The sequence below is a fragment of the Pinus tabuliformis genome, chromosome J (genome assembly GCF_031772625.1).
Source record: "Pinus tabuliformis cultivar Carrire ecotype Pingquan chromosome J, CPIR1, whole genome shotgun sequence".
NCBI classification, from domain to species: domain Eukaryota; kingdom Viridiplantae; phylum Streptophyta; class Pinopsida; order Pinales; family Pinaceae; genus Pinus; species Pinus tabuliformis.
The window spans coordinates 279933004-279948792 of NC_142295.1; positions in this window are offsets into that span (position 1 = coordinate 279933004).

A 15789-nucleotide genomic window follows, 5' to 3' on the forward strand; every position below is an offset into this window, starting at 1 on the left:
CTTTTGGCTTGTTAGTGAATGCAGGTTTCGAAGAGAAGGAGGAGCTCATCCGGATCGGCGAGGCTGGACTACTACAAAGCGTTGGACTAAAGGTATGTTAAAGATCCCCTGATTACTTGTATTTGCAATGCATGTTTAGAGAAAGGTAGGATTTATTTGTCTTGTTTGTCACTAGAAAGCTTTTGCTTCTAGGGAGGTCGGTTGTGTCCGCACTAACGACTCTTTCCGCATGACATCTACTTTACTTTTGTAGAAATGAAATTGCAGAATGGAAATGAAATAAACTATTTAGCAGAAGGCGAGAGTAGGAAAATAGAAGAAAAGAAACAATCACCAATACTCTGACGCTTCCCCGGCAACGGCGCCAAAAATATGGTGGGCTCCAGTATTGCAGCAATAATGCTGCAACTCCTGGGACTCCCTTCTTTAATTTTATCAACCCGGTAGTTCGTAACAAACTTGGAAGCGATGGTGTTGTATGCACAAGTACTAGCTCTTGCCGCAGCTGTCACTTGGTCAGCTGGCACAAGTCCGCTAGGGGCTTAAGCCAACTTCTATGGGATCTTAGAAGAATCTTTTTAACTAATAGATGGAAGCTAACTCAAAAGAAACTGATCTACTTGCAGAAAGAAACTAAAAGCCAAAAAGTAGCAAAAACCCTAGCAAACCCTAATGTTACCAGCTAGTCCTACTGATGCAAAGGAGAAGATGCGAACTATTGAAAAAGATTCCATTACTTCTACAAAGGTAAAATGCACATGCCTATGTTGTGTCTATCTGAAGAACACATCTCTTTGTATTTTTGAATAAGTTATTTGAGTTATCATGCAGATGCTTTTGACGGGCTTTTTACTGTGCAAGGGCGAATCAAGGAAGAGAAAGGCTTGGAAAAGGTTGGGAAGGTTTAGCAGGGGTCTAAGGAGTCCCTAACACCCTTCCAGAGAGTTTCACAAAGTTTGGCTACCAAGAAACCTCATTTGTGAGCTTCTACAGGAAGTCTGCAGGGGTTCTACAGGATGTTTCAGGAATTTCTACAGGATGTTCAGAATTTCTACAGGATGTTCTAAGGTTGGATTTTGGATGATGGGTGAGTGAAAGAGGATGCATGAATGGATAGGGAGGTAGGGTAGGGGTCTGAAATGACTCAGTGACTGAGGGATGAAGTGATGAGAGGGTGTGGGAAGCTTACTTGTCTTAAAGAAGGCTGAGGCAATGGAAGAGCAAGAAGGTAGGGTTACGTGGGCAGAAAGGTAGTTGTGAGACGAGGGACCTAACTTGGAGATGGACTAGTTGGCATGGACGAATCTTAGATGGATGAGAGAGTGATGGAGATGCACCGCACAGTGTATACTTAACCAAATCAACCACGTCCTGCACACAATCAAAATATTAACCAGTCTATCCTAACTGTCAACGAAACCAATGAAAAGCAGTGTTATTTATAAAGAGAACCATGTACAGCACTTAAGTAAAGAAACATTCCAAAAGATCTGAATGCATGACTAACTCCTACAAATGAAAACATTGCACCAAAGATTGCATGGGTAAGCAAACTAGTGTTTTTGTTGGGCAGCACTGTCTGCAATTCCAGCCCCTAGAAAGAGGTGAAAATGAGAGTGCAGGAAACCCTTTTCTGAAGCTTTTATCAATTCTTATCTCGTTAATCTATTCTAGACATTCGAAGCAACTCTATTCTTCAACAATGACCTACTTAACCACACAACGAAATCTAGCTCAACAAACTGCGTTTCAAATGTATACAAGGAGAATCATAATGCTGAAAGCAAAGATATCAATACAAAGAAGGAGACCCTAGGCTCTCAGGTTGGGCCCAACCCCGAGAGCTATGGCTCCTAAAAAAAAACTTAGAGCTGATATCAAATCTGACTGCTTCCCATTAAAAAAATAATAATCATATGTCAAGAGTCATGCCAATAATGGCTACAAAAGAACAAAATAGAGCTAGCAGCTTGTAGTGCAGAATGTGCAAAAGTTTGTCAAAAGTCCCTCTCGAAGGCTGAAGCCTTCACATTTATACACTATGAGGCCCTAGCTGGCCTCCTAAATCTATGGGACTTGGCTGACCAAACTGGGAGTGAATAGCTGCTTCCACAAAATCTGTTTGGCTGCCTTCTAGATCCGGTTTTGGTGGCCTTTGGAGCTCGGAGTTGGGGGTGAAGATCCTGAGGGAGGCTATTTAATGCCATAGACAACCCCCATACAAATCCTCAACCCAAGCTTGGCTGTCTCCTAGCCCTTGTCTGCTCGGTTTTGCTCCAACTTGTGTCAAAAAATCTTGAAATGAGCACGTGTTAGCCACCTAGGAATAGTGACTACCCTTATTCATACAAATGACATAAACATACTAAAAAATGATGCAGAAGTTATGAAAAATGAAGGATTGAGCAACGGTAGTTAGGCCAAATGAGCCCAAAATGTTACCAAATTTGGGGCTCATCAAGTGCATGACTAGATTCTTTGAAATATTGATGGCACTTGTATTATCACAGAGAATGGAGATGGGTGGAGTACATATGATCTGAATGTTTTGCATCATCCAAAGTAGTTGTGTGCAGCAAGATGCAACAACCACGTATTCTGCTTTAGCTGTAGATAATGCAATTGAACTTTGTTTCTTGCTGAACCAAGACACTAACCTAGAACCCATATAGAATGCACCACCACTAGCGCTTTTTCTATCATCAACACTTCCTGCCCAATCTGCATCTATATATGCATGAAGTGTAAGATATGTATCTCTTGGATACCATAAACCAAAGTTCTATGTTCCTTGAAGATATTTGAAAATCCTTTTGATTGCCAGAAGGTGTATTTCCTTAGGATTTGCTTGGAATCTTCCAACTATTCCCATTGCATGCATGATGTTTGGTCAAGTACCTGTTAGATAAAGTAAACTGCCAATCATGGCTCTATAAGTTGGTTGATGTACTATCGTTGATTCATCATTTGAGCTAAGATTGCATCCTGTTACCATTCAGGTACATACTGGTTTAGAATCTTCCATGATGTACTTTTTCAAGATCTGATTGAGATATTTGGTTTGTGAGAGAAAAATACCATCTTTATTTTGTTGAACTTGTAGACCAAGAAATTAGGTAAGCTCACCAAGCAAGGACATTTCAAATTGTTGCTACAGTACTAAGGAAAAATTCTGACTCATGGATTCTTCATTACTACCAAAAATGATATCATCAACATACACAATAATTATTAGCAATTATCCGTGTCCATCTTTGAATATAGATTGGTATCTACTGACCCCTTTGAAAAACCCTATTGGTGGAGATATTTGTCAAGATGGTAATACCATGCCCTTGGAGCCTATTTTAGACCACATAGGGCTTTTCTAAGTTTGCATACAATTTTTGCATCATTTCCAAGTATGAATCCTTATGGTGTTCAATATAGACTTCTTCTTCTAAGCCTCCATTAAGAAAAGCATATTTTACATCCATTTGATATACTTTGAATTTCTAAAAACTAGAAAGGGCAAGAAACATTCTTATGGCTTCAAGTCTAGCAACAGGTGCAAAAGTTTCTTCAAAATCTATACCTTCTTGTTGAGCATATCCTTTACGAACAAGTTTGGCCTTGTTTTTAATAACTTCTCCATTTTCATTCAGCTTGTTTTTGAATATCCATTTAGTTCCTATGATATTCTTATCATGAGGTCTAGGAACTGATTCCCAAGTATTATTCTTTTCAATTTTCTCAAGTTCTTCATTCATGGCCTTGACCCAACATTCATCTTTGCATGCTTCATTTACATTTTCAGGTTTGGTGGAAGATAGTAATTCTAGATAGCTTGAGGCTTTGACAATGGTTCTTCTTGTTTGCACACCTGCCCCTTTTTCCCCTAAAATTTGAGTTTCCGGATGATTTTTCTGAACATACCTGGATGGAGTCTTTTCTTCTATCATTATCTCTTCTTCTAGTGCTTCGTTGGTTTCTTCTTTAGAATCACTGTGATTTGATGTGGGAAAATGTTCCTCATCTTCTTCATTGTCATAACCTTTGGTCTTTATATGTTTTGGATTTTTTCATGCTTCATCAACCACAACATCAATACTTTCAATAATTTTCCCACGTCTTTTATTATAACATTTATATCATTTACTTCGGAAAGAGTAGCCAAGAAGAATACCTTCATTTTCTCTAGGTTGAAACTTACCAAGATTTTCATCAGTCCTTTTGATGTAAAATTTGCTTCCAAAAGCTTTGAAGTATTTTACAGTGGGAGTCTTACCATACCAAAGTTCATGTGGAGTTTGAGTGTTGTTTACCTGAACATTTGCTTGGTTGAGAATAGTGACGACGGTGAATGCAGCTTCACCCCAGAAGGTTGCAGGAGTTCCAAATTCATCTAGCATAGCACGGGCCATTTGTTGAACAGTTCTGTTCATCCTTTCTACCACTCCATTTTTCCGAGGAGTCCTTTCAGTGGAGAACTACCTTTTTATTCCATGTTGTTCATAAAAGTCAAAGAATTCATCCGAGGTAAATTCCCCTACTTGATCAAATTTGAGGCGTTTAATTTTGCGATCTGATTCATTTTCAACCAAAGCTTTGAAGGCTTTGAACTTTTCAAATGATTCATCTTTATGCTTTAAAAGACCTATCCAACACATTCTGGAAAAATCATCAATGAATAATATAAAGTATTCTTCTCCACGAGGTGACATTTCCCTTGGTGGTCCACATAAATTAGTATGTACAAGTTCAAGAGGCTTACTAGTTGACCCTTCCTTTTCGATGAAGTGAGATCTATTTTGCTTACCGAATTGACATGATTTGCATATAGTACTTTCAGGAATGTTGATATCTGGAAGATCACGAACAGCCTGGAATCTGTATGGTTTTCTTATTTGTGAAAAGTTTAGATGCCCCAATCTTTTGTGCCATAGCCAGTTTTCATCATTTTTGTTTAGATAGCACTGTTGTTGTCCCCCCTTGAGTATGTATAGGTTGTTTGGAGTTCTTGTACCTTTGATAATGGTTTCTCTTGTATCAAGCTCACGAACAACACATCCATTTGATCGAAACACTACTTCATTTCCTTGATCACACATTTGACTCACACTCAACAGGTTATGCTTTAAGCCATCAACATACATAACATTCCTAGCTTTAAATTTTTCTTTCAAGAAAACAGAGCCTTTACCTTATATGACAACAGGAGTGTCATTTCCAAATGAGACACTCTTTTCCTTTTCTAAGGCATTATATGACTGTCGTTTTTCTTTGTCACCTGTCATGCTTTTTGAGCATCCACTGTCGATATACCACTGGTTTTATTGTCCTTCTACATACAAGGCTATATCACATCTTTCTGTTTGTGGTTCTTTCTTTCTCCATATTTTGGGATTTAATGGAGTTTGCTCCTTTTGAGATATTTCCCGAAATTTACTCTGCGTTCAGATTCTTCATGGCCAAATTTGTTACAGATTGAGCATTCTATTTCATTTTGAAGAAGAGAAAAGTTATTATAGGAACTTTCCTTGATCCCTATCACATTCCTTTGATTTCATGCTTCTCTAGTCATGATGGTTTTGTAAGCAACACATTGAGCAGCTTTGTGTCCAAAATTATGACATGAGAAACATTGACCATTAAAGAAGTTCCTGCGATTATCAAATCCGCTGACATGGTGATTGTAATTTCTATTGATATTTACCTATGGTTGATTGTGGCTTTTGTTAATCGTTAAAGTAAATTGAGCGTGATTTACTTGGTGATCTAATTTATGCCTTTGCTGACGATTGTCAAATTGTTCATTTCTCTTTGCTGCATCAAGATAGCGTTTAGTGGAGGTTGATGGCTTCTGTGATTGAGATGCTTCTTCAATATATCCAAGACCTCTCTTTATTAGAGAAGAATGCTACACTTTGATAATTTCATTTAAGGTTTCTTATCCTTTAGAAAATCTAAGATTGAGAGCTTTTGTTTTCTCAAGATCCTTTCTTAGACCCACAATTTGACATTCTAGTTTTTCATTGTGTTTTTCTCTTTTAGCAAGTTGGTATGTCAAGGTATCTATAATCATATTCTTTTATTCTAAACAGATTTCTAGTTTAGAGATTTCTTCATAAATCATCTAAAAAGTCATCATCTTCATAAGCCATTAGAAGTCTATAGTCATTATTATTTTCATCTTCATCACTATTTGATAGACCATCGATATCTTCATGAGTATATTAGCTCTTACTTTTTATTCTATTCCATTTTCCAGATTCCTTCCCTTTATCATATTTATCTTTATGAGGACATTTGGCAGCATAATGACCAACTCTACCACATGCAAAACATTTGAAAGGTAGTTTACCTCTGAATCTTCCGAAACCCTGTTGAAGCTTCTTGACAAAGTTTACATCCTCTTCTTCTTCTGAAATATGTCCTGATTCATTGAGTTCTTCTTTTCCTTTTGCTGAAGCTTTAAATGCATCTTCTCTCATATTTGATGGACCTCCTTTTCTCATCTCAAAGGCAGTTAAGATTCCGTGAAGTTGTGTCATAGTAATAGTTTATAGATCCTTCTTTTCTTCCATGGAAGATACCTTTGATTCGAACTTAGCAGATAAAGATCTTAAAACTTTTTCAACTAAGGTAAATTCCTTTATCTCTTCACCATAGTATTCATGCAATTAACAACCTCATCTATACGTAGGAAGTAACTAGTTATACTTTCATCATTGTGCATCTTGAGAGTTTCATATTGAATTCTGAGAGCTTGCAGTTTAGCACGTTTTACCTGAGAGTCTCCTTCCTAGCTTAGAACTATTTTGTCCCATATTTCTTTGGCTAATTTGAGCTACATAACTTTGACAAACTTTGATTGTGACAGACTTCCCACTAATGTATTGAAAGCCTTGGCATTGGTTTCATATTGCTTTTTACCTGCTGTATCTGAAGGAATTGTTGATGGAAATGTATATCCTCCTTCCACGATTTCCCAGACATTTGTTCCAAGAGATTGAAGATAGGTTGTGGTTCTTACCTTCCAAAAAATGATGTTTCTCCCATCACAGATTAGTGATCTGATGGATCCCTCACTTTCTTGATTACTCATGATGATGGATCTACCTTCAAGCGATCAAGCTTCTTCTAAAGGATTGACTCTAATACCAATTGTTGTAAATAATATTGAGGGGGGGGGGGGGTGAATCAGTATTATCAGATTAATAATTTAATTTTCAAAAATGAATTGTATATGCTACTTCAGCTCAGTGAACTAGCCTGTATATGCAACTATACTTAATGAAACCAAAGTATATGCAGAGATCTTTTGATTTACCCAAATTAACATGTAGGGAACTTTAATCAGTATATCAGGAATTCATTAGACATTGCAGTAAAAGAAGAATAAATCATCACACATAAGGAACACACAAAAACACCAAGATATAAGGTGGAAACCCAAAGTGGGTGAAAACCACCTACTGCAATCGTCTCTGTCTTCTTTTAATAATAAGAAAATTATGTTTACAATTTTATACTGATGCAGCCTTATACCAATATGCAAGCTTCTACCTATAGAAGGCTACAACCTTCTCTCGTTCTTTAGCTTCTACTGGAAGGGAGCTACAACCCTCTAGCTCTTGTACTAGCTGAAATGTTTACTAGTACGTAGGTGCTGGCCTACAGAAGGCTGCAACCTTCTCCTTTCTTCCAGGGACCTTGTTTCATAAATTTTTAGACTAGATCCATCAATCAATCATCAAATATATCTGCATCAACCAATCTCCTATTGAACCAACCACCACCAAATCAATCAATCACTTTGACAACCCATCAATCTGATCTTTCAGAATGCTGTCACCAGAATACAGTAACTAGAACCCAAGCCAGAACCCAGAACACTGCAACAACAAACAACAACAACTAAGACATAGATTATAAGGTATAAGCTACTTTCATGTGCCGAACATGCATGTATACGCGCTTTCCTCAAAGCCAACCAGTGTATACATCTGTACATATTAATTCATAATTTTGCAGCTATACCAGAGTTCAGTTATACCTAGACCATATCATTTACAGAATAATATATGTGTCAATATTCAATTCTAGAATATTCATGAGAAAAAACACATAATGATAGTTCATTTTACACCTTAAGATCCTGATCCATCATTAGATCTTATCCTCCATCAACTGCTAAGGTTCCTCCTTGGTTCAGATCCAGTAATGCACCATAACCCAATAACCTGCATACTAGATCTCACACTTCATCAGATATTAAATACTTGAGTACATTGGCCTAATGATCTTCTCCTCCTTTTATAATTTTAGGCCTTTCTCAATAACATGGACCAAAACCACTTATGACCAATACCTTGGATCAAATACTTGGGGTCAATACCTTGGACCTGATACCTTGGATCAATACCATGGATCAAAATACCATGCACCAAATACTTCGGACCAAAAAATTAATTTTCCAAGGTATACGTGCTTTTCCTTTTGTGAAAGTGCATGTGTATGTATATGCGACTTGTATACAGTGAACCCGCGTGTATACGTGGCTTGGCCAATGGTGAACCTACATATACCTCTCTTTCTTCATTTTGTGAAGTCTGATCTTTGACTCTGGGCTGTTAACCTACTGTATTGTGATCTGTCATCTGAGAGAGTTCCCATCAAGGACAGCACCTAAGTCATAATGCTAACAAACTTTCCCTTTCCATAGAGGGACGTACCTGGGTAACTTTGTTGTGGAAGGCATTGATGGGACATCCTCCAGCATGTCATCTTGTGCCTCTATTTGATCAATTAGAGCCTGTAAGTCCTCCTCCTCTTTGTCTGATTCAATAGCGACAACCCTACCTTTTTCTTCCATTGATATCTTGCCGAACCGCGGGTTTCTTGGGGACACGCGGATTGGTCCCTTAGTCTCTTTATCTTTCTTTGGTTGTGGAGTCCGTGGTGATTTTGGAATGTTTGGCACAACCGCCTGATCTCTGGGCTCCTCAGGGGTATCTTCAGAAAATTTCACACTTGGCTTGGTAGTAGTCATCATGGTTGCACGGGATATATTCTATCGCATACTCAAAGATGGTAAGATTGCTCGACGCTCAATACTCTGTAACTGCTCAAATCCCAAATAGCCAAGTGTTGTCTCGTGGCTAGTCCTTGGAGTTTTATAGTGTCTTTTGAATTTGAATTCAACCTTTCCCCCTACTTCTGAGTCATTAATGCCTTCTTTGCGGCAGATCGTCCCAAATCTAGCCCTTAATTCATATCTTAATTGTCCACCACCCCCTCCCTTTTGCCTTAAGTTGGACATCTCGTCATGAAAAGTGACGTCAACGGTTACTTCCCAGTTGACCCACACGGCAGCACAACCCCCCATGTGCAGGTGTGAGCCTTGTACCATGTTGATCAGGCACGTACCTCCCTCACGACGTAGTTCCCAAACAGACTCATTTAGAGTCTCGTGCTCTCTTTCAACTATTTGGAGCGCTAAGATTGTGCTCCCTACAGCTAGTTAGGTGGTCACACCATTTGTGCAAGACTCCAATTTTCCTTCCATTCTAGTCTGTGGACACTCCTCAAATTCCCTCTCGACAGTTGATGCAGCGCATTCTACCCCATGTGGTGCACTCCCCTTGTTACTGCGTTTGGTAAGGTGTGGCCTCAGCCATGGTAGCAGAGTCATAAAATCGCGGCGACAATCATCTAACATAGTGGTATGATCATCTGTATCCCCTTGTCACCCTTGGTTTATGAACGAGACATGCTTGCGTGACCTCGTTTTTCAGTCTTTTGATCTCAGTGTCCATCAACATGGTTTTCTTCCTCAATCGTACCCGATCTTCTTCAAGTTCGCAAAGTCTAAGTTTCCCTTGTTGAATGGCTTCCCAAATCCTTTCATGGTTGTTCTCATGTAGCTGTGTGACTCCTTCGTCCTGGTCTTCGTGCGCTGTCATAACTGCGGGAGATATTACGTGTGGATTCCTTTTGGTATTTCCTTCAAAAATCTTGGGTTCTACTATGTTTCACACCTTTGGAATCATTTCCGTGCTTAGGCTTTTGCACATGGTCCTACAGGCCCACTGAACCATTGGCACACACAGGTCCCAGTCAGTTTGTCTCGCCTAGTAAACCTTATTCAGTACTCCGCACACCCTATGGAATTCTTTGTCGTAGAGAATTGATAACGCACGTTGGCTTTCCAGCTGGTGTGGTTTGTTCCGATTCTCTAGGTTGGGGTTGGTGTGCGCTTGTGCAGACTGTATAACATACGTCTGTACCCATCGGGAAAGGTGGGTGTGCAAGTCATTCTGCCCCAGGTGATTGACTTTCATTTGAAGCTGGGGTTTTCCAAAACCTAGGTGCATCATCCTTCTGCATCTGTGCCAGTGTTCAAAAGTTCCTTAATGCACACCCCACCACCATGCAGGTGTTGCACGCAGTAGCCTCTTCAGTGCATCGAATCGCTATTGCTCTGGTGCTGTACTTTTGAATTTGCTCAGAAATTCATCCACCATTGACAATCCATAATATGTCAATAGCTCCCTTGCCTCTGTTGTTACGGAATGTAATGACCTGATCATCATGTTGCAGTTCAGTGTTGTTACTTCGTGCAGCCGATTCTGCCATCGCTCTATCTCTTTGCCGGAATCTGAAGTGTAGGAGCTTTCCTGCTCTCATGAAATCCTTCCATCTGTCATCAGATTCACCCAATCCTCTCCTTTTGAGGTTATCTTGTAGATACAGTCGAGATCGTCATCACTATCGTCGTCGCACACCGGTTCAGTGTATCTCACTCCTTCCACTGGATCCAGCGGTACTACTACACGTAGTGACTTTTTCTCAAATGTCATTTTGCGCTTCTTCAGATTTATGACTCCATTCATATCGGTAGCCCAGTCTATTCCTAGTAGCATGGGATAGGGATTGTTGTAATCAATAATCTCTATCACTTCAAAATCTGCCTGTGTGCTCGCGCCTTCAATATCGACTGTCACCCCTTGCAATCTTCCCATCGGCAAAATATTCTGTTGGCTCACCATTCGTAACTGAATAGGGGACCATTGCAAATCGGGTCTGCCCATGCGTTCCCACATTTTCTTTGGTAGTACATTCACTTCTGAACCCAGGTCCAGGATTACTTGATCCATTTCATACTCACTTATTTACACAGTCAGCCTCATCTCCCTTCTTGTGTGCAATGCATGCTTTCCTAGTTTTCAGACCACACGTGGGTCTCCTGACCCCGCGCACCTAGTGATAAGTTCATGTAGTCCTTTGACTGCTTTTTTGTCATGCAACAGTTTCATGCATGTCTCCAGAAAGGTAGTGAGCATTGAAGGATCCATCCCTGGTTCTAGTTGATCCTTAGTACCTGAAGTGGAGGCCTCTATGAAGCTCGTTTTAGCTTCCATGAATGTCTCCTTTGTGCGTTCTAAATCAAACTCGGGTTCCTTTGTAGGAGCGTTACAAACCCACACACTTTCTTTTGGCTGCTTCCCTTTATCATCTCCCATTGTCATACCGCTCCTAAGTATCATGTTTACATTTGGGTCTTCTAAGCACAGTTCAGACCTCATCATTTGTAAATTCTAGGTCGGAGGGGGCTGGAGTACCCCCTTTTTGTGCATTTTTGCTATCAACGAAGGGCAATCTTCCACCTCATGATCAAACTGATTATAGTACCATCATGATATCCTAGTCAATTTTGTACAATCGCAGAAATAATGCCTTGGCCCTCTGCAATTGTAACAGATTATTTGTCCGCGACCACTTCCAGGTCCCACTCCACCTCGACCCCGACCGCGCCCCTGAAACCCAACACATGCCATCCCTGTAATTGGGTCGAGGGCTCGCGTTTCAGCTTGCACCATATAGGAAGGAGTCTGACCCATCATTAGTTCATAGCTTCAGCATGTGCATTCATCATCACCTACCGACCTAGAGAAATTACAAAACAATTGCTACGACGTCTGCATATACTTCTACAACAGATGAAAATTATCCATGGTATGTTTTACTCCTATGTGGCAGATCAGGCACCATAACGCAGATGTCATGCTTGGCCCCGCCTGTGCCTCCTATTTTAATGGCATTGGCCCTCCCCTTTCCAAGTAGTTCATGAACACTGGACAGTGATGTTTGTCATGGCCCTGGCCTTTGCATTTTATGCACCATACTTCCTCATGCACCTCTGGCCGAGGTGCCCTATCTTGTTTCAAACTCTACATTTCCAGACATAGATTTTGTAGCTGTGCATGGATCTGTTGGACTCCTAATTTAGGGTCTTTTATAAGGGTCTTATGCAACATCATTTCCATCTCCAATGCTTCGGCCTGGGTGGAAAGTTTTTGCTATGACAGCGCGTCCTTAAGTGTGGCGTAAGTTAGGCCACAAACCATGCTCGATGTTGTGCATTTGTTAATGTCATATTGGCTTCATGGATCATACTTTTCAGCCTTTGGTCTAGATCCTAGGGGTCTCGCCCAGGAGCATCGCGATCTCTTTAAACCCGATGTTTGATTGTGTCTCTGACTTTGTTCTGCTAAATTACCATACTGCTCTTACCATGAACCAGAATTGGTCCGGGTCTTCATTTCCTACTCTGAAAACTAATAGTTTGATTGCACTTGCCATACTGAACTGTGGAGGTGGCAGAGGTGGAGTGGGTGGAAATGGAGGTGAGGGGGGTGAAGTGGCTAGTAGTGTGGTTGGAGGTGGTAAACGTGAAATTCGCTACCTTATCAAACTGACCGCACTTCTGGGAGAAACGTCCATGAGCTCATCCTCGCTCTCCTGTGATGGTGAAATTAAGGGACTGTTTTCTAATTCTTCACTACTTCCACTTCTATATATCTTTCCGCTTCGTGTAGTCCCAAACATTAATTTATTCGCATAACCTGCTTTTCACACAATAGCATCTTAATCCAAATGTTCAAAGATTTAACGTACTTATCTTGTGGTCCCTTGAGAAAATGTCTCTCCGCCTCGTTGTAGCTGACGGCCGTATCTACCACAAACTCAGTGATAAATCCTTCTATTATCCGGTCGAGCTAGTGGTCCACAGCTCGCGCTATTTTATCTTCTGAGGCTTCTAGTCTGCGCACTAGTTCCGGAGTCCACACTATTGGTTTATCGAGCCTACACCTTCCCTGGCTGTCTGGTAACTTTCCAATCCACTCATGTAGCTCAGATTGAAAAGATGCAAAGAAAATTTCATGGATTTCAGTGTACAAGTAGCGATCCAACCACTACTCCTTAGATACTCGCGGATTTCTATTTTCCTCTGCCGCAAGATTGTGAATATTTTTTTCCAACCACTCTTCAATTTCTTTCTTTGTATGGTTCCAATGGCACGACATTAGACATCCTTTATGTAGATCCCAGTCCTGGCAATGGAACCATTTGTTGGCTTAGTGGGGCTTGATCTAGGTTCAGAGGTGATTTAGCCAAGCAAATCCCGGTACAACTGGTCCTTTTGGCAGCAGTCCATGGAGCGCAGACTGAGGTTTCACCCAAAGTAGTATGGGAGGGTGCTAGAAGTAGGTTTCCACAACCTAGGGATATCTGATGGGCTTCTAGAGGTCCACAGTCTGACCTATCGCTACACGCACTTGTGATCCCTTCATGACTTGTGGTGCAGCTTTCGCTCATATTCATCAATCATAAAAGTGTGCGCGATACATAAATGAATACCACCATAAAGAAGATAATGCACAACAAATACACAAGAATATGAATCAACTTCTCTTTTATTAACCTTCCATTTGGCTTACAAACTCGACACTGTCCTGCGCACTCAGCTGTAGGGGTCCACACACTCACACACTCAGTTGCAAACTCTACTAAGCCTCTGCGCACTCAGTTGTAGAGCCTCTTCCTACTACTTCAACCAAAGACACATAGAACTCCACTCTAATCTCAAACCATTCCTTCACTATTCATCTATTCCTCCCTTCTTTTTTATCTTTATAACTTAGAGCCTTGCTCTATTTAGACAATCCCATGGTCCGCAGACCATGGGTAGGCCGAATTTACACTATTTTACAATACAATGTTTAGGGCGGACAACCCTATGACTCAATTGTACACTTTGTGCTCCGCGCCCACAATTCGCGGAGTTTTACAACATCTTTGACCAAAACTTGGGCTTTGAGCCTCAAAACCTACTGTGGGGGGGATTCCATCCCCAACAAAGGGACTTGGCTTCACTAGAAGAAAATAAGATCGCTGTGTGTATTTTAAATTAACTAGTGACCATGTTATTTATCTCGTCTTATATGTGGATGATATGTTGTTGGTTGGAAATGACAAAGAAATTATCAAGGGTTTAAAGACCCAATTGTCCTCCAAATTCGACATGAAATATGTTGGTGCTACAAACTATATTTTGGGCATGGAAATTAAAAGAGATCGGAAAAATAAGAAGCTCCAGTTAAACCAGACGAAGTATGCTGAGACAATACTACAGAGGTTTAATATGCAGGATAGTAAACTCGTGAAGGTTCGTATTCCTGTAGGTGTAAATTTATCTATTAAACCATGTCCCAAGGCAAAAGAAGAGGAAGAGGACATGTCTCATTTTCTATATGCAAGTGCAGTCGATATCCTGATGTATGCAATGGTCTGTACTAGAGCATACATTGCACGTGTAGTGGAAGTATTGAGCAAGTTTATGTCAAAACTGGGGAAGGAGCATTGGACATCATTGAAGCAATTTTTCAGGTATTTCTGTAGCAGTAGTGATTATGGTTTTTGCTACCAAGGAAGACTAGGATCAGACAAAGTTTTAGACATCCATAGCTTTATTGATGCAGATTAGGTTGGAGACCTGGATCAGAGAAGATCTACAAGCGGGTATGTGTTTAACCTATTTGGAGGTGCAGTCAATTGGATGAGTAAGATACAATCTGTAGTGGCACTATCAACTACAAAGGTAGAATACATGACAACCACTCATGCAAGCAAGGAAGCAGCTTGGTTGTAGAGATTGTGTTCAAGTATAGGGTTAGTACAACGAGCTATAAGGATAGACTGTGACAACCAAAGTGAAATTATCTTGGCAAAGAACCCTGCTTATCATTCAAAAACAAAGCACATTGATGTTCAGTGTAACTTTGTGAGGGATATGATAGAAGACAAAAATGTGTTGCTGGTAAAGGTGCACACTTTGAAGAATACTGCATTGACAAAATCTGTGAGCTCTAAGAAGTTTTCTTGGTGTAGAAAAACAATGGGCGTTGTAGGGCTGGATCAATGACTAAGCTCTCCTCTGACCCCCTGTGGAAAGAAATCAACAAGTGGGAGAATGTTGGGTTGTGTTATACTCTTTCCACGATTGGACCGTATATTACGTGGGTGGACCTACCTATGGTTTTGTGCATGGATTTCGCACATGGTTTTTGGAGCGATGGTTTTCGATCCATTGTATTTTGTAGATCGGTCAAGGGAACTGTTGTTATGTTCTAATCTAGGGTTAATGGATTGGGGTTTATGGATGCTTCAACATGTATATATATGTATTGTAACATTGAAAGGAACATAATGAAAAATCAATCTAATAGTCCCGATTTTGGGATCCTAGGGAAAATATCTGTGTATATTTGTTTTATGTGTTATGCTCTCACCATTGTTTATTTTATGTTTTTAGAATTCATATGCAGGTAATTTTTGTACGAGGTCAAAACCTACAGTAGTCGCAACTTGTGACTTTGTGAGGGAAAAAATCAATTTCAAGGATTAGAGTTTAATTTTCAAGATCTTATGAAACCTTTATGTAGGTCAATGAGGAACAAACCC